General features: G+C 37.8%; 1 pseudogene; it reads right to left on the bottom strand.

The window, feature by feature from the left end:
• Positions 1–15,080: 15,080 nt before the first annotated feature.
• On the bottom strand, positions 15,081–17,840 carry LOC139194855 (uncharacterized; annotated as a pseudogene).
• Positions 17,841–19,268: the final 1,428 nt, after the last annotated feature.

Genomic DNA, 19,268 nt, shown 5'->3' with positions numbered 1-19,268 from the left:
AAAACCCTATAAACCCCCATGAATAGTGTTTCTAGGAGAGTTCAAAATAAATAATAATTCATGTACAAGTTTGAAAATTGTGAAAAAAATATATATAAATGCTCGTGATTGCATCCTCCACATGTAGACGTTGGTTACATCGTCGTTTAGGTTTTTTTATTTAAGCCCAAAATCAATAAAATTCAAAATAATCATTATGGAAGTGTGAAAAATGTAAAAGAAATATATATAATCACTCGTAATAACAAACTTTACAACTTCTGTGAAGGAGTCAACTCCGAAATGTCACATCCCGGCCCGGGGCGGATCACTTCCCGGGCCCGCTCCACCACCATAAATATCAAAATGTGACACTAACGACCTGAATGGTTCATTTTTCTATATCCGCTAAAAGATCATGTTTTAAAAAAATAAAATCTAAAAAACGAAATGCAGTGAGAAGAATGAAGCGTAAACGAAAATCAACAGTAAAATATAAATCTAAGATTTATGGATTATGGTGTCGGATTTCGTGTAACATCCCACATCGCCAAGGGAAGTGATCCTTAAATATATATTCTCATCCCTACTTAGCACGAGGCCTTTTGGGAGCTCAACCCAAAGCCAGTGAGCTCCCAAAAGGCCTCGTGCTAAGTAGGGATGAGAATATATATTTAAGGATCACTTCCCTTGGCGATGTGGGATGTTACACGAAATCCGACACCATAATCCATAAATCTTAGATTTATATTTTACTGTTGATTTTCGTTTACGCTTCATTCTTCTCACTGCATTTCGTTTTTTAGATTTTATTTTTTTAAAACATGATCTTTTAGCGGATATAGAAAAATGAACCATTCAGGTCGTTAGTGTCACATTTTGATATTTATGGTATTAATTGAAATGTGAGTCGATGTTATATAGCTTTTAGAGACTTTATAAACTCCGAGCAATATTGTGGACTATTAAGATACCGAGTATGATGATGCGAAATATATAAGCACACAAATTAAACCCTCTTTTGACAATTGTAGTATATGTATAAGTAGGGATCGTTCTGGACCGGGGATTAGGAGGGATTGCCAATCTAAACTAAACTGACTTACAAAAAGAAACTTAAAAACACTTAACTAGACTCTATAGACTCAAAGCACTTAAAAACACAAACAAAACAGAAATTTAACACTTTGAAACAAGAAAGTAAAAAGGGGATTTTGGTTTGGATGAATTTGAAATAAACAAGCAAGTTATAAAACTAGGCAGATTATAAAATGAATTTGAGAAATAAAATTATGGATGGATTAGTTAGAGGTCCGTTCTTCACACATGACACACTTGTATATGAATTGATTTCCAATTTCTTTTCAATAAACTATGATGCTCAACACCCCAGATTAATTAGGTACGCTTAAATTAATCCTCAGATTTTCCTAATTTCATTGAATTGGATGATTGCATACAACAACCCAAAGCATTCCCCACAAGTTCTCTACATGAATTGCATAATAGAGATACAAGCAAGAATCATTAAGTTCTATGAAAATCATAAGCATTGACGAAACACTTGTAACTATGAATTGCATGAAACTTATGCCAAGAATTCAATTAACGCGATTGTGATAAACAACCTTCACTACTCATGAATATAAACTTGTAACGATTAGGTGAAACTCATTTATATTCTAGCATCTAATTCATGCATGAAAACTAAGTATGCATCCTTAATAAACATACAAGAATCAGTTATGAATAAAATAGATAATTGAATTGCAATCACAACTTATCAAATCACAATTGGAAGAAATCAATTTAAATCTCAAGCATGTTCATGGCTTCAAACTTCCCCCTAACTAAATAGGGGTTTAGCCACTCATACTTACAAAGCAAAGATAAAAAAATTTAAACATTGAAAACAAAAGAAAGAAAACACCTAAAAACGCTCCAACAATCCAATTTGAATAGCAAGCACGTCCAAGGGTCCTCCTTCTTCTCTTTGTAGCGGCACAAGGTGTGGTTTGATGGATGAGTGGTAAATTATGGTGGTGGATGGATATAGGTGAGTTATGGTGAAGGGTGGATGGGTGGATTGTGTTCTCTTTGGTTTTCTTCCTCCTCCTTGTTATGGTGAAGGGTGGATGTATTTATAGGCTAGGGAGAGGACCACTCCATTTCCTTTGCATGTGAGCTTGTGTGGGTGTGTGTTGGCATGTTTCCTCTTTACATTTACACACACATGCTTCATCATTTCAACCACAAAACACACACATTTTCTGCCCTGTTTTTCCCTTTACATTTACACACACATGCTTCATCATTTCAACCACCAAACACCCACAATTCCTACCCATGTGTGTGTGTTTCCTTTGCCCATGTGTGTGTGTTTTTCCTTTGCATTTGAAGACACATGTTCTTCATTATTTCAGCCAACAATCCACCCATTTTCTGCCCATGTGTGTGTGTTTCCTTTGCCCATGTGTTGCCTTTCTCTTTTTATTAGCCAAATCTGCTTAGCCCCTTTCTGACCTTTCAGTGTTACAATGCCCATAACTTCTTCTAGAAAAATGAGATCAACAATCCGTAAATTGCTCCAGAAAATAAACATCCGTAGCTTTCCACGCATATAAGGTTCATTCTCTCATTCATTCTGAGCTATTCGTAACATGCTTTCAAAGTCAGCTAATCTGCACAGGCAGTTTTGACGAATTTGTTACTTAATAATTCACTTGTGCTACTTTTCTTTTCTTTGCTTGATAAATCACACAAAACACAAAAACATAGTAAATAGCTCAAAAATATAAGGAACTACCTAAGAAAAGACGAGTGAATTCGAAGTAAAAATATATATAAATATGATCCGATCAAATACCCCCACACTTAACTTTTGCTAGTACTCGAGCAAAACAAAGAAAACAAGAACAAGAAGTAACAAGAAAAACATTAGCTTCCCTCTATGTGACCCTCATAGAATTTCATTCAAGAAAACAAATCATCAAGAACCATAGCTAGCATCAAGGAACTAATCCAAGTTCATCTTCCTTATTCAAATATTAGCAGTAATCTTTGAATCATCCTTGAAGTGTAGTGTGTGAGATAGCCATGCTAATGCAATTTCAAGTTTTTATTTTTAAAATCATCATATGCAAACTAGCGACCTTCTCACGGGATATGCACTCAATCACACATGTGTTTAGTTTTAATGTGTTTCTCTCAAAGAATCAAATGTGAAATTTCTACCATAAGCTTGCATAAAGATCTCATCTCCACAATCATAATTGCAAAACTTAAATCAAGAGGACTTTTATTGGATGTAATGAGGTTTAGGGAGAGGGTTATTGAAATGAAAGAATAGGTAAACACAAGTTCCAAGCTACATTGCAAGCAATTCTTTTGTTTAGATTTATAAGAACTCAATCTTTCCAGCGATCCTTCTAGCACCTCCAACCACACCCTTAACTGAAACTTGAAAAACTTTTTATTTTCTTTGTATACAATCTTTATTTTTCTTTTCTTTTTTTTTTTTATTTTTTTTTAATTTTTTTTTTAATCACAAACATGAAATACCCCCACACTTATTCTTTTGCCAAACACCTTCAAAGTACTTCACAAACGTTTCTCATAAGACAATCTCGCATTGCTCGCTTGGAAAGGGTAAGGAAAAAATGTTTCAGGTATAAGGGTAGACATATCTGGTGATAAGAAATAAAAGGTTCAACAAATACGGCTCAAATTGGCAATCTAATGATATCATTTTTCTTTGGGAAACATGGTTATTTGGGCCATAGTGGTAAACCTAATGCCTCTATCATTTCCAAGTTCATGCAATCAATGACAAACATTTCGAAAGATCGTTACGCAAGTTCTAGTGATGCATCTCACATAAGTTCATCACACATGAAAGAATAGGAGTGTATGAAAAATGCACACACTTTCAATAGGCTCAAAAACTCACATAGGATGTATATGGTCACTAAATTCACATATGAAGCTTTAAGTCATGCTTTAGTTTCACATCAACAAGGCTATGTGCATTTGGTTTTTTAAAGATGATCAAACATGTACAAAACTAACAAGAGAATTAGGAATTTCACAAAACACATGTTAACTAAGTTCTTGATGATCATGGTTCAAATTTTATCCAGTTATATCATTGGGTTGGGAAACTAACGAAAATCTAATTCAAAACAATAAGGAAAACAAGACAATATTTTTTTATTTATTTATTTTTTTAAATTTTCCGATTTTTTTTTATTTTTTTATTTTAAAGAAAACAAAACTAATTAAGAAAACAAAAAGCAACAACACGGAAACAAATGAAACCAGTTCGTAGTCGAAGGTGCAAAAAATTTCAATTTGGTCATTTTTTATACTCTTTACCCCCAAACTTAAACTGGACATTGTCCCCAATGTCAGAAAACACTATAATGCAAATAAAAATAAAATGAATAAATAATAAGAAACAAAATAAAGCAATTGGACTGAAAACTTCCCTAATTTGCAGTAAAATCAAGCGATGACCCCCAAGCTAAAATTCTGCAATCAACCAAAAGTTCCTGCAAAGAAAAGAAATAATTTAGTTAAGTAACACAAGAAAATGTAAAAAATGCAAACGAAAAATTGAAAATGACGATAAAAGACAAAGAATAGAACTAATTAGTGATCATTGGTCGTGCTTGTTGACTTTCCACAGCTTTGAACTCGAACTGGCCTAGGTAACTTCTTAGCAAGGAAAATGAGACTTGATTGGTGGTGGTGATTTGATGGCCTTGTACGGCGAGGCTGTGCACTTTGGCGACTGATTCGTCCATATGTTGTTGAAGCCTCTCGAGCACTTGGTTTCAACTCGGACTCCTTCTGCCGGGTTGATTGAGTCTGCAAGCTGCATTCTTCTCTGCTTGTTTCTTCTGCACGGCAGGTAGGCACGAGGTAGAGGTGGTGGTCTGTTTCTTTATTCAATCTGTCCAAGTGCCGACCGATTGCTTTCTTTCTCCTTATCCCGCAGGCAAGAGCAAGGGTAAAGGAAAAGCATGCCATGAGAAATCTTTGCCTTTGACTCTGATGATATGAGATACTTTTGCTTTTGAAGAAGTATCGTTCCACAGGTTTATTCTTGAGCTGGGCTGTGGAACTTCTTAGCAAGGAAAATGAGACTTGATCTTGAAGATGAAGCAGCACCTTGTCTCCACATGCTTCAAGGTATCATTTTCACTTGCCTTATCTGTTCTCCAGGCAGATGTGGCATCTTCTTCGGAAGTACATCAGCAGCTGAAGATGAGCACTCGAGAGCAATGCTAGGTAAGCAATCAGGAAGGATTTCCAGGCAGTCGGTTTTTAGATCGGAAGATTGACACCGAGTGCTGGCTGATTGCTCGCTTTCTCCTTGTCACAAAGACAAGGAAAAGGACAGGGAGAAAGCATGATATGAGATACTCTTGCTTTCAACCTTCATGATATGAAATACTTTTGCTCTTGATGACTTGTTTGCAGAGGTACCCCAAGGGATGAAGAATACAGAGTAACTCGAAAGGTTTCTTTGAGAATACATTCTCGGAGATGAAGAAGTGCTGAGAGGGTGTGCCTTTGCTGTGGAAGGCGAAGGTAGATACTTAAAGGACTTTTCTTCACAACCGGAACTATTCTCTCACTCATTGTCGGCAGCCGGTGGATGGATGAACAGTAGTCTTCACGTGCATTCCGCTTCTCCAGAAATTTTCGACAGATTGCGCGTGATTTACGCAACGCGGATGTGCAACTTGACAGATGCTGACACGTCTCGATAAAGCAGAGGCCTCCTTAATATCCGGAATTTGCGCTTCGAGTTCTGAGCTTCGTTGAGGGCAGAGATTGCATGTGACAAGTGCTGACGAGGCTGAGAGAGACAGATGGTTGGAATCGGCGCTTCGACAGACTGCCCGTGATTTTCGCAAAGCTGAGTTTGCGTGTGATGGGTGCCGACACGTCTGGACAAATTGATCTTTTGAAATCCGGGGTTCGGCTCGTGGTTTCTGAGCAAGCCCAGCTTTTGAGAAAGGAAACGCCGCTTTTGAGAAAAGAATCCGGCTTTTGAGAAAGGAGCCCCGACTCTTCGATTTGCGAGAGGACGCCTCTTCGATTTCTGAGGAGCGCCTATTTGATTTCTTCTTTTTATAGAGGCGTTAATTTTGTTCCACAACACACTTGAGCTCCCTCCTGTAAACACTCCCTTCTTGCATTTTTTTTTATCTTGATCAGTCCGACTCTTCTTTTTCTTCACACCTTCAAATATGTCTTGCCCTTCTGACCGTCGCCTAAACTTGAATGTTGGGGAAGATATTGATATGTCTTCTCCATCCAACATTTGGCAGCTGTCCTTCATATCCCCAAATGGTCCTCTTACAGTTGGGGATTCCATGATGATGAATGATACAACCGCTTCGGTGGTGGCCAGAAATCTGCTCACTCCTAGAGACACTAGGATACTTTCCAGGCGGTCCGACGAACTGGCTGTTCAGGACTCTCTGGCCTACAGCGTCCAATGTGCAGGCTCAGTATCAAACATGGGCCAGCGCCTCCTTGCTCGAACTCGTCAGGTTGAGTCGTTGATGGATGAAGTGGCTAGTCTTCGGCAAGAGGTCAGAGTGCTTAGGCATGAGAACAAAGAGTTGCACATGCTCGCAACTAATTACTCAACAAGCATGAAGAGGAAGCTTGATCAGCTGCAGGAGTCCGAAGTGCGGATTCAGAGTGATCACCAGAGGTTTGTGACGTTACTCCAGAGGCAACTTCTGCCTTCGTCTTCTGGCGCTTCACCAAGTGTTGAGGCTCCGAAAAATCAGACTCTGGCGCTTCGTCTTTCTGGAGGTCCGTCGAATGCTGAGGCACCGCCTGACCAATGACCAATGAATGTTATTAGTTTTCGTATTATTGTTAAATATTTTTACTTTTATGTTTTTTTATATTTAATTTAATTTTTTTTTATGTTTATTTATATATATATATATTATTATTATTATTATTTATTTATTTATTTTTAATTTTTTAAGCAATGTAAAAAAAATGTAATATAAAATATGTAAATTAAAGTGAAAAGACTTTATTTACCCTAAACAAAGTTCACACTTAAGTACACAAACAGTTAATGAATTTAAACAAGGTAAAATAAATGCAGTAAAGAGAAGGGTTTAGGAGTGCAAATCTGATCGGAAAAAGATTTGTTGAGCAATTTCAAAGTCTCCCTTCGTTGAATGCTTGGGTTGCCTCCCAAGAAGCGCTTGATTTAACGTCTTTAGCCTGACGAATCTTTCCTTTAAATTCCCCTCGGCTCCAAAGCATGGAATTTATCTTTTAATGGGAGGTGATACTTGAAATGATTCGGCAATGGTTTAAATTCAAGAGTGGGTACCTGAATCATCAAAATCAGAAACATGTTAGTATAAATTAAAATTAAAATTGGAGAATATGGCTTACTTTCTTTTTCCGACACAAACTCAATGACAAACACCACATCTGTGAACATTTCCGGGACTTTGAACTTGGCCAGGTTTACTATGATGGTTGTGGCTTGTCCCGTGTCATCAAACTCAACTGCTTTGGGCTTGATTGTCTCATGCACAGCCTCTTGGATGTATTCTTGATATGCTTCAACCACTTCATTCTCTTGAATCCCTTTTCTTGGTGTGCAAGGTTCTTTGAACGTTTCAATACCATCGGGAACTTGTTTTGGTGCACCAAGAATTGGGATATCACTTTGCACTTTTGGAAGAGCTTCCACAATGTCTTTTTCACTCTCTTTGATATTTGGAATAAAAAACCTGCAAGGAAAAAGGACATTCGGTGGAATAATGTTAGAATGAAGTGAATTTAGAACTTCCTCACCTGAGTTGGATGACATAGGGATTTGAGGAGCTTGCAGCAAGAATTCTTCTAAACTGCCCAGGTCGTCCTCCTCATCTTCTGCTTGCAGCAGCAATTCATCCATGTTCGGGCTGTGTTTGGATGGTTCTGGTACAGCTTCATCCTCCCTGTCACATTCCAAGGTGATGGCTTCATCAATTTCAACTTCTGCCTTTGAATTTTCAAGAGTTGAGTTGGAGACTTCACTTTGCTCTTGAATCTGTGCCATGAATTCCATAATCTGCCCAACTTGCATATCCAATTCGTCCACTCTTTTGACTCGGTCATGCATCTCCTGGTTTTGATTTTCTACTCCCTGATTCAAAGAGGTGAGTAACTTATTAAGTGTATCATTATCCAATGATGTACCTGAATTGAATTGGGTTGATTGTTGTGGTGGCTGTGACGGTTCATATGGCCACTGATAGAACTCTTCCGATGGCGGCAATTGTTCTTCTTTTCGTAAACCCTGCGCCACAGAAATTAGTCCTTCAAGAATTTCATTATAATTCATGGGCATACTTTGATTTGATTGGAATTGTTGTGGGGGATGCTGTGGTGGCTGCATAGGTCTTGAATAGAACTCGTCTTGCTGCCAATATCCACCTTGTTGAAATTGTTGAGGTTCATCCCACATATAATCTGAATTACCTCTCCAATCTGAATTGTAAGCGTTGGAACATATGTTGCCCCTTGATTGGTTATAGCCTTGATATCCCAAAACATCTTCATTTGCAGAAAATTGAGGACTTTGATAACCTTGCCCATAGGGCACATCAAATGTAGGGACACTTGGCATTGTGGTCTGTTCGGCATTATGAGTCAATTGAGCAGTGAGCTGTGCCAATTGAGCTTGAATGGTTTCAAGTGCCATGTCTCGCTCCATTTGTACCTAAAATCAAAGAAAGAAAAATAAATCAAATATCAAAAGTAAAATACACAAACACCAATATAAACATAAACAAAAACAAAAATAAAGGGATTAGCAAAGTTGCTAATCCCCGGCAACGGCGCCAAAAATTTGATGCGAAATATATAAGCACACAAATTAAACCCTCTTTTGACAATTGTAGTATATGTATAAGTAGGGATCGTTCTGGACCGGGGATTAGGAGGGATTGCCAATCTAAACTAAACTGACTTACAAAAAGAAACTTAAAAACACTTAACTAGACTCTATAGACTCAAAGCACTTAAAAACACAAACAAAACAGAAATTTAACACTTTGAAACAAGAAAGTAAAAAGGGGATTTTGGTTTGGATGAATTTGAAATAAACAAGCAAGTTATAAAACTAGGCAGATTATAAAATGAATTTGAGAAATAAAATTATGGATGGATTAGTTAGAGGTCTGTTCTTCACACATGACACACTTGTATATGAATTGATTTCCAATTGCTTTTCAATAAACTATGATGCTCAACACCCCAGATTAATTAGGTACGCTTAAATTAATCCTCAGATTTTCCTAATTTCATTGAATTGGATGATTGCATACAACAACCCAAAGCATTCCCCACAAGTTCTCTACATGAATTGCATAATAGAGATACAAGCAAGAATCATTAAGTTCTATGAAAATCATAAGCATTGACGAAACACTTGTAACTATGAATTGCATGAAACTTATGCCAAGAATTCAATTAACGCGATTGTGATAAACAACCTTCACTACTCATGAATATAAACTTGTAACGATTAGGTGAAACTCATTTATATTCTAGCATCTAATTCATGCATGAAAACTAAGTATGCATCCTTAATAAACATACAAGAATCAGTTATGAATAAAATAGATAATTGAATTGCAATCACAACTTATCAAATCACAATTGGAAGAAATCAATTTAAATCTCAAGCATGTTCATGGCTTCAAACTTCCCCCTAACTAAATAGGGGTTTAGCCACTCATACTTACAAAGCAAAGATAAACAAATTTAAACATTGAAAACAAAAGAAAGAAAACACCTAAAAACGCTCCAACAATCCAATTTGAATGGCAAGCACGTCCAAGGGTCCTCCTTCTTCTCTTTGTAGCGGCACAAGGTGTGGTTTGATGGATGAGTGGTAAATTATGGTGGTGGATGGATATAGGTGAGTTATGGTGAAGGGTGGATGGGTGGATTGTGTTCTCTTTGGTTTTCTTCCTCCTCCTTGTTATGGTGAAGGGTGGATGTATTTATAGGCTAGGGAGAGGACCACTCCATTTCCTTTGCATGTGAGCTTGTGTGGGTGTGTGTTGGCATGTTTCCTCTTTACATTTACACACACATGCTTCATCATTTCAACCACAAAACACACACATTTTCTGCCCTGTTTTTCCCTTTACATTTACACACACATGCTTCATCATTTCAACCACCAAACACCCACAATTCCTACCCATGTGTGTGTGTTTCCTTTGCCCATGTGTATGTGTTTTTCCTTTGCATTTGAAGACACATGTTCTTCATTATTTCAGTCAACAATCCACCCATTTTCTGCCCATGTGTGTGTGTTTCCTTTGCCCATGTGTTGCCTTTCTCTTTTTATTAGCCAAATCTGCTTAGCCCTTTTCTGACCTTTCAGTGTTACAATGCCCATAACTTCTTCTAGAAAAATGAGATTAACAATCCGTAAATTGCTCCAGAAAATAGACATCCGTAGCTTTCCACGCATATAAGGCTAATTCTCTCATTCATTCTGAGCTGTTCGTAACATGCTTTCAAAGTCAGTAATCTGCACAGGCAGTTTTGACGAATTTGTTACTTAATAATTCACTTGTGCTACTTTTCTTTTCTTTGCTTGATAAATCACACAAAACACAAAAACATAGTAAATAGCTCAAAAATATAAGGAACTACCTAAGAAAAGACGAGTGAATTCGAAGTAAAAATATATATAAATATGATCCGATCATATGACACAAAAACGAAACGAACACGGAAAACATGACATGAATACCAAGTCTACCGAAAACCCTACCATTTCATTACTTTGCACAAAGTCCCCAAATAGTCCACAACCAGAAGAGGACAACGCCTAGACCCAAACGGCTAGTTAAGGGAAGGAGGGTGCACCTTCACTCCAAACCCTCCCACCACTTACACATGTTTATGAATAATATTGGCACGGTTCCCATGGTTCTGTATATGGGTTTTGCTGGGAACCTTGTGGTTGTGGTTTATAGCTAGAAGAAGCCATGGGAGAAAAGATCAGAGTACTCAGAAAAGGGTTTTGTTTCGTAAAGCTACTTTTGACTTCTGCTTTTAGAATCAGAAAGTTGTGTGAGTGGTGGGAGGGTTTGGAGTGATGAGGTTATTTTTAAGCATACCATGGTCTGTGGATTGACGGCTGGATGTAATTTTTGGTGAGCCAATTGCAGGGCTCACAACAACTATAAGACTTCTAATAATAGCATTAGAACTATTAGTTTGAAAGGATATAAAAATTGCTATGTTAAGTACTTGAGTAATTTCTCTGTGTTGATGAAAGTGATGACCAAAAGTTGCTCGGATGTCTTACATGTGGAAGAATAGTAGAAGTATTGAAGAATATTAGTGATAAAGTTATATTGCATGGCAAAAATTAATCTAAGATCATGTAAATGATTAATTGTAGGTTTGACAAAAAAAAAGAACATTAATTGTAGGTTGATTTTGGCAGAAAAAATGGGTCTTCAACCAGATCCTTGACGACTTTGTAGTTTGAATGGCTAATCATTCACTGAAGGGTTGGTTGGCGAATTATAACATTGTCAAGGATCTTGGTGCATACCATTTTTCCTGACCAAATCAACCTACGTTTAATCTTGTACATTATTTCAGCTTAATTTTTGCCATATAATATTGTGTTATTACAAATATTCTTAAATACTTATATTATTCTTCCACATGTAAAACATCTGAGAAACGTTTGGCCATCATCTTTATTGACACCGAAAAATTACTCACGTACTCGACACGACGATCCTTGTATCCTTTCAAAGTACTAGTTACAATATTATTTTTAGAAATCTTATAATTGTTGCGAACCCCCACATTTGGTTCACCACATATTACATCCAGACAGTCCATCCATACACCCTGTATGCTTAAAAACAACCTCATCACTCCAAACTCTCCCACCACTTACACATCTTTATGATTCTAAAAGCAAAAGCCAAAATCAACTTTACAAAACAAAACTCTTCTCTGAGTTCTCTGATATTCTCTCTCATGGCTTTCTCAAGCTATAATCTACAATCACAAGGTTCTCAGCTGAACCCATCAATGGCGTAGCCACCCACAAGGCTAAGGTGGGTTGTAGCTCAGGGAGGTTTTCTGAAAGGGTAGTGTTATCCATGCACTCAGTTTTACTTCTTACACACCTTTCTTAATTGTCTGTTGTTCGGATCGAATAAAGTGAAGATGATCACTGACATAATATTAATAAGTCTGTGTTGGAAATAAAAATGGGTTTGTGAATATATCTATTCTTTTGTAAATTCGTGCTTATAGCATACTCAATTTCAATACAGATTATTATTGAGGTAGTAAATAATATGTTTTATGCTAAAAATTATAAATTAGTTCTATCTCCAGTCCCCCTTTATCCTATTCTTTAAAGAAAAAGACTATTTACCCTATGTAATTTAACCTCTGTACTCTTACTCAAGAAAAGATTAATAAGTTCTTTAAATACACAATTAAATCCCTATCTCCGCAATTCCAGACTTTCCGTTGCAATATTTCAATTAGTGTTAATTATATTGTCCTTGAATTTATCAGTTAGGGTTATGATTTTGAGAATAATTTATATTATATTGTTGTTTTTTATATTGATTATTATATAGTTTTATATAAGCAAAAAAATAAATATATGATTTTATGGTACTATTTTCAGCTAGTCCACCCAAGAAAAAAGTCCTAGCTCCGCTCTTGGAACCCATATGAAGAACTGTGGGAACCGTGCCAATGTCATAACAAAGTTGTGCGAGTGGTGTGAGGGTTTGGAGTGAAGTGCAACTTATTCCCTAACTAGCCATATAGGCCTAGGCACCGCCACGTTCGGAAATTAGGTAATATTAAGTACAAAAACTAGTTTCCACAATCCAACCGTCAAACATATTTGCATATACTTCGAAATCTCCTATGCAAAAAATCACAAAAAAAAAATGAATATACAAGATGTGTGTGATTTATATGGTACGCGTACACTTCAAATGACTTGAGCAATGAATTCATTGAATTTGAATAATTAACAAGCCAACCGTCTGCGTTAGGAGCCCCCTCTCCTTGACGACTAAATCCATGCCATCATCAGATAAGTTCTCCTGGCCTAGATTCAAATCGTTCCGTGAAGACTTCGACCCAAACTACCATAACATGCACTACTGAAACCCTATGGCATTATACAATATAGAAATTATGGCATTAATTTGTAATGTATTTTATGAGTTTAATGTACAAGGGGTCCAAATATATATGAGAAGAAAGAGGGGGAAGAAAGATAAGCTAGCCTAATCTACACCTTACATAAAACAACTTGCATCAATCAATCACATCCCTTAAATCAAGGAAAGAAGACTAATTACTCTAGTGCCTAGAGCTATCCCTAGAGAACATGGTAGCTCACCAATCAATCACATCCCTTAAATCAAGGAAAGAAGACTAATTACTCTAGTGCCTAGAGCTATCCCTAGAGAACATGGTAGCTGACTCTAGAGGCCAAAATATACTTCAACACTTCAACATTCCCCCTCAAGCTGGATCGAGAAGGTTAACTGAGCCAAGCTTGCCTAATAATCGATGGAACTGAGTGGATGCCAATGCCTTTGTAAAGAGATCTGCCAATTGATCATGCCTTCGTGTGAACATGGTCCGGATGATTTGAGTTTGAACTTGAGCTCAGATGAAATGACAATCCACTTCAATATGTTTGGTTCTTTCATGGAACACAGGGTTGGCAGCAATATGCATGGCTGCCTGATTATCACACATAAGTGGCATAGGAGTAGAACTAGAAAACCCTAAGTCTGAAAGAAGCCCTTTAAGCCAAATGAGTTCACAAGCAGTGGCTGCCATGGCTCGATACTCAGCCTCTGCGCTGGAACGAGCAATTACATGTTGCTTCTTGCTCTTCCATGTGACAAGGTTTCCACCAACAAATGTACAATAGCCTGTGGTTGATTTCCTATCAATTGCATTACCTGCCCAGTCTGCATCTGTGTAGCCACTAATGACAGTGGATTGATTGTCGTGCATTGTAATTCCTTGTCCTATTGGACCTTGAGATAACGAATGATTCTCTTAACAATGTTAAGGTGATCAACAGTGGGAGAGTGCATAAACTGACTAGCCAAGCTCACTGCATAAGTGATATCTGGACGAGTGATGGTGAGGTATATGAGCTTGCCTACTAATCGTTGATAGTAGGTTACATCATGCATGGCTTCTCCATCTATGCTGAGGTTTAGTTTACAATCAACGGGAGTGATAGCAGGCTTGCAGTCAAGCATTTTTGCTTCTTGAAGAAGGTCTAATACATATTTCCTTTGATGTAGAAGCAATCATTTTGAAGATGTTGCCATTTCGATCCAAAAAAAATACTTTAAACTCCCCAAATCTTTTATAGCGAAAGTTTGATGTAGTGAGAGTTTTAGTGCCTCAATCTCCACGGTATTATCTCCAGTGATGATAAGATCATCAACGTAGATGAGGACCACCAACTTCCCACTGGTGCCAGTTCTCACAAATAACGAAGAATCAGCATTACTTCGCACGAATCCAGCCTTTTCCAGAATAGAACTGAGCTTGGCATGCCAAGCTCTTGGTGATTGTTTCAATTCGTATATTGCCTTGTGCAATTTGCAAACCATGTTGCCTTTGATACCATCATAGCCTGGAGGAGGTTGTATATATACTTCTTCCTGCAACTCTCCGTGAAGGAAAGCATTCTTCACGTCCATTTGGTAGAGTGACCACCCACAATTGCTTGCAACTGAAAGTAAAACCCTGATTGAGTTTATCTTGGCCACCGGTGCAAATGTTTCCTTATAATCTACTCCAAAGGTTTGGGTGAAACCTCGAGCAACAAGTTTAGCCTTGTGTCTCTCGATAGATCCATCAGCTTTGAATTTTGTCTTGTAGATCCAACGACTTCCAACAACCTTTTTTCTTGGTGGTAGTTGAACTAGACTCCAGGTGTGATTCTCTTCCAGTGCACGAAGCTCTTCTGTCATGGCTTGTTTCCATTGTGGGAGAAGAAAAGCTTATTGAAATCTTCTTGGTTCACAATGCTTATCAATTTCACTAAGAAATGCAGCATGAGATGTTGAGAACTTACTAAAGCTGATACATTCAGTGATAGGATGCCGTGAGGCATATGTAACATAGTCTTGCAACCTAACTGGAGGTTTTCTGATTTGAGGAGGGTTTCTCTTAATCACCTGAGACTTTGTAGTGGACTGAGAATGATCAGAGTAGGGCTCTTCTTCATTCTCATTGGCAATAATTTGGTCAGTTTGTACCTCTTCACAATCTGGACTCACAGTGATTGATCTTTCTTCCAACATTGGATGATTAAAGTTTTGAGGGAGTGGGAACATGTCAACTAAATCCTTCCTTTGACTTGTAAAATAGGGACAATCTTCTTCGAACTTCACATCTCTTGAAATTGTGCACTTCTTAGTGACTGGATTGAAGCACTTGTATCCCTTTTGGGTGGCCGAGTATCCCATAAACACACTTTTGGTTGCCCTAGCATCTAGTTTATCACGGTTCAAGGTTTGGATGTGAACAAAACAAACACAACCAAACACCTTGAGGTGTGTCAAATCTATTTTCCTCCCCTTGAGAACTTCATAGGGATATTTAAACCCTAGCACACGACTTGGAAGTCGATTGATGAGATAAGTGGCAGTAAGGAAGGCAAATGACCAAAATTTCTTTGGAACATGCATGTGAATCATGAGAGCACGAGTCTTCTCCAAGAGATCTCTATTTTTCCTCTCGGCTACTCCATTTTGTTGAGGAGTCCCTACAAACCTTAATGTTGTTGGAGCATGTTGTTGGATAGAAATTCAATGCCATTATCTGACCTTAAAACCTTAATGTTTGATTGAAATTGTGTTTTAAAATGCATGTGAAAATCTTTGAAAATGGTTGGGACTTCACTCTTTGATTTCATAAGATATAGAAAACTTGTTCGAGAGAAATCATCAACAAATAGAACAAAGTACTTAAACCCTTCCATTGATTCAGTTGCAGGTCCCCATACATCGGTGTGTACCATTTCAAAAGGTTTACTTGTCCTAGACATTGAATTACCAAAATGTAGCCTAGTAAACTTAGAAAATTGACAAGTATCACAAATAGGATAAGGGTTACAAAAATTTGGAAACAGTTTAGACAAGAAAACTTCAGAGGGGTGAGCTAATCTCCTATGCCAAAGTTGGTTTTCATCTATGGACTTCGATTGAGCTTGAAGAGCCTGAGTGAAACAGGCATTCTTGCACAGGTAGTAAAGTCCATTTATAAAGACCCCTTCACTAATCATCTTCATGGTGAGAACATCCTGAAACATCACATTATTTGGTGAGAAAATAGCACGGCAGTTTAGAGTGTTGGTGATCTTTCCAATTGACAAAAGTTGGAAAGGAAAGGTTGGTACATAGAGGGCAGTGGAAGGTATTTTTTTAGAGAGTAAGTTTATTTCTCCTTTTCCCAAAACTAAGACATTTTTTCCATTTGCAACAGACACATGCCAGGGACTTGAAATTTTTTTTAAATGATGTAAATTTGTAACTTTGTTTGTCATATGATCTGTGGCGCCTGAATCAATTATCCAACAATCAGTTTCAGTACTAGTTAATAGGGCAGTAGTGAAGGCTTTGAGTATACCTGATGCTTCTCCCTTTGGAACTTTCTCATTTTCAGCAAGAAAGCTGGCAAATTGTCCCAACATAGCTGTGTGACTACCCTCTTCATTGCCTTGACCATGTGAGCCTCCTCCGTGTCATTTACTTTGTAGGTAAGCTGCAAATTCATTGATCAATGATAATGGATTGGTAGTGAACTCCATGGATCCTTGTGAAATAGTAGGAGGGTGAGCATTAGCAAGTTGTGCCTTGAAATGAGGTTGAAATTGCTGTGAGGACCTTGGTATCATCTTTCCATCTTTGCTGAACTTAGGCTTAAGTTCAGGATGGAGTTCCCAACACTTGTCTTCCACATGACCAACACCATTGCAATATTTGCATTTTAGATGTGTGTTTCTTCCCTTGTATACCTTGGCTTCTAAATTCTTGTAATTTGATGCATATGCCCGTGTCTCAGTCAATTTGGGGCTGTGATTAGCATTCATTACCTTCTTCCTTGCTTCTTCTCGTTGGATAGTTGCACAAACATTGTTGAATGTAGGTAGGTCTTGACTCATCAAGATGTGACTCCTTAGGTCCTCGTACTCAGAGCTCAAACTCCCTAACAGCTGATAAATTTTGTCTTCCTCAGCTCGTTTTAAGAGAATGGTAGGATCTGTGGTATATGGAAGATATACATCCAACTCATTCCACATGGCTTTGAGACTCCCAAGGTGTTGAACAAACGTTTTCCCTTCTTGTTGAGCACTGGCAATGTCCTTCTTGGAAGACCGGCGCATAGTTGTTTTGATTTCCATACATATCCTGCAAAGCTTTCCAAAGATCATGTGCGGAATTGGAGTAGCTAAAAATTTCAGCAACATGTTTCTCCATGGTGTTGAGCAGCAAGGACATAACAAATTGATCTTTGCAGAGCCATGCATCGTATGTAGAGGAAGAACGCTCTGGAGCTTCCACGCTTCCATTTACAAACCCTAACTTCCCTTTGCCTCCAAGAGCTAGTGAAACAGCTCGGGACCAAGGAAGATAATTGAACTCGTTTAAGAGAACTGAACATAAATGTTGATTGGTGTTAACCTCAACGTCTGAGAAGTTTGGAGAGATACTATGCTGGGTTTCTTCATCATGGTTCACAAGACTTTCTTCAACCATGACTTAGACTTTGAAAGAAAAAAATTCGCAGTAGCAAGAATGGCAGAGATAGGTTACAAAAGAACCTGCTCTGATACCATATAGAAATTATGGCTTTAATTTGTAATGTATTTTATGAGTTTAATGTACAAGGGGTCCAAATATATATGAGAAGAAAGAGGGGGAAGAAAGAGAAGCTAGCCTAATCTACACTTTACAAAAAACAACTTGCACCAATCAATCACATCCCTTAAATCAAGGAAAGAAGACTAATTATTCTAGTGCCTAGAGCTATCCCTAGAGAACATGGTAGTTGACTCTAGAGGCCAAAATACACTTCAACATACAACAACAATGATGTTTCGATGTGCAAGATGTTCCCGTTCACGCTGGAACCTACTATGAGATGCAGTGGCAAAGCTACATAGGGGCGACCGCCCCTTCCTTCGCCGGAAATCAAGTCCAGGAGCGGTGGTTTTGCCCCTTTGGTCCCATCGAAAGTGCCTGTTGGTGTGGTGGTTTCGTCTGTGTTCATTTGGGTTTGTTGCTAGCGCGCAGCTCTACTGCATTTGGTTTTTTTTTAAGCCAAGCCAAACGACATTGTTTGGTCCTAGTTAAAAATGTTCCTTTAGTGCAACGACATCGTATAGATATAGAATTAAAAAAAAAAATTAATTAGAGAGTAGCAGAACAGATCCCATTGGCCCCCTCATTCCCTTGCTTCCAGACTTTAAGGCTTCAACATATGCATAGTAATCCCTAATCGAGCTCTAATCTTTCTTAGATGGTGACATTGAAGGTTTTCGTTTCGACGTTTGCAAATCAAATCGGATTCATCATGCATTTTTTTAGTGCTTCTTCACAACAACACAAGAATATAAACACAAGATTAGAATCCGTTTGAAGAATTTAAAAGAAAAATCTTTAATTAGAAGCTTTTTTGTACCTCGTATTTTGTCTAATTCAATGCATAGACAAGACGTTCACATAATAAACATGAATAAGTTGAGGTTTTATCATAAAATTAATTGGAATATGGAACGTACTTCAACTACTTATAAGCATATGTGAGGTCTGTCATTTCCCCAGTGTGGGATTTACTGTCAACACGTCCCTCATGTGTAGCGAATTTTCAAGCATAACATGTGGACAACACAAATCAAGTGACTTCGAGCATGTGTGGACGGTGGACTTCACACATGACCAACCTACTCTTGATGACAATATAAGAAGTAGTCAAATTACTTATAAGCATATGCGAAATCCCTCCATGGAATACACTCTCAACAAAACATGCAAATTTTATATACAAAGCTTATCCCTGCCATTCGATTCATCATTTCCTTGTTTTTATATGCAAATACTCTCTTCTCTTGCGTATGGATTTTTGGTCAACTTCATCAATTGACAAACAGAAGAACGTGACAAATGATCAACAGCAAGAGAGAG

This window comes from Malus domestica, chromosome 03, assembly GCF_042453785.1.
Source record: "Malus domestica chromosome 03, GDT2T_hap1".
Classification (NCBI taxonomy): Eukaryota; Viridiplantae; Streptophyta; class Magnoliopsida; order Rosales; family Rosaceae; genus Malus; species Malus domestica.
The sequence above is the reverse complement of the archived record's forward strand: the minus strand, read 5'-3'. Positions and strand labels throughout refer to the sequence as shown.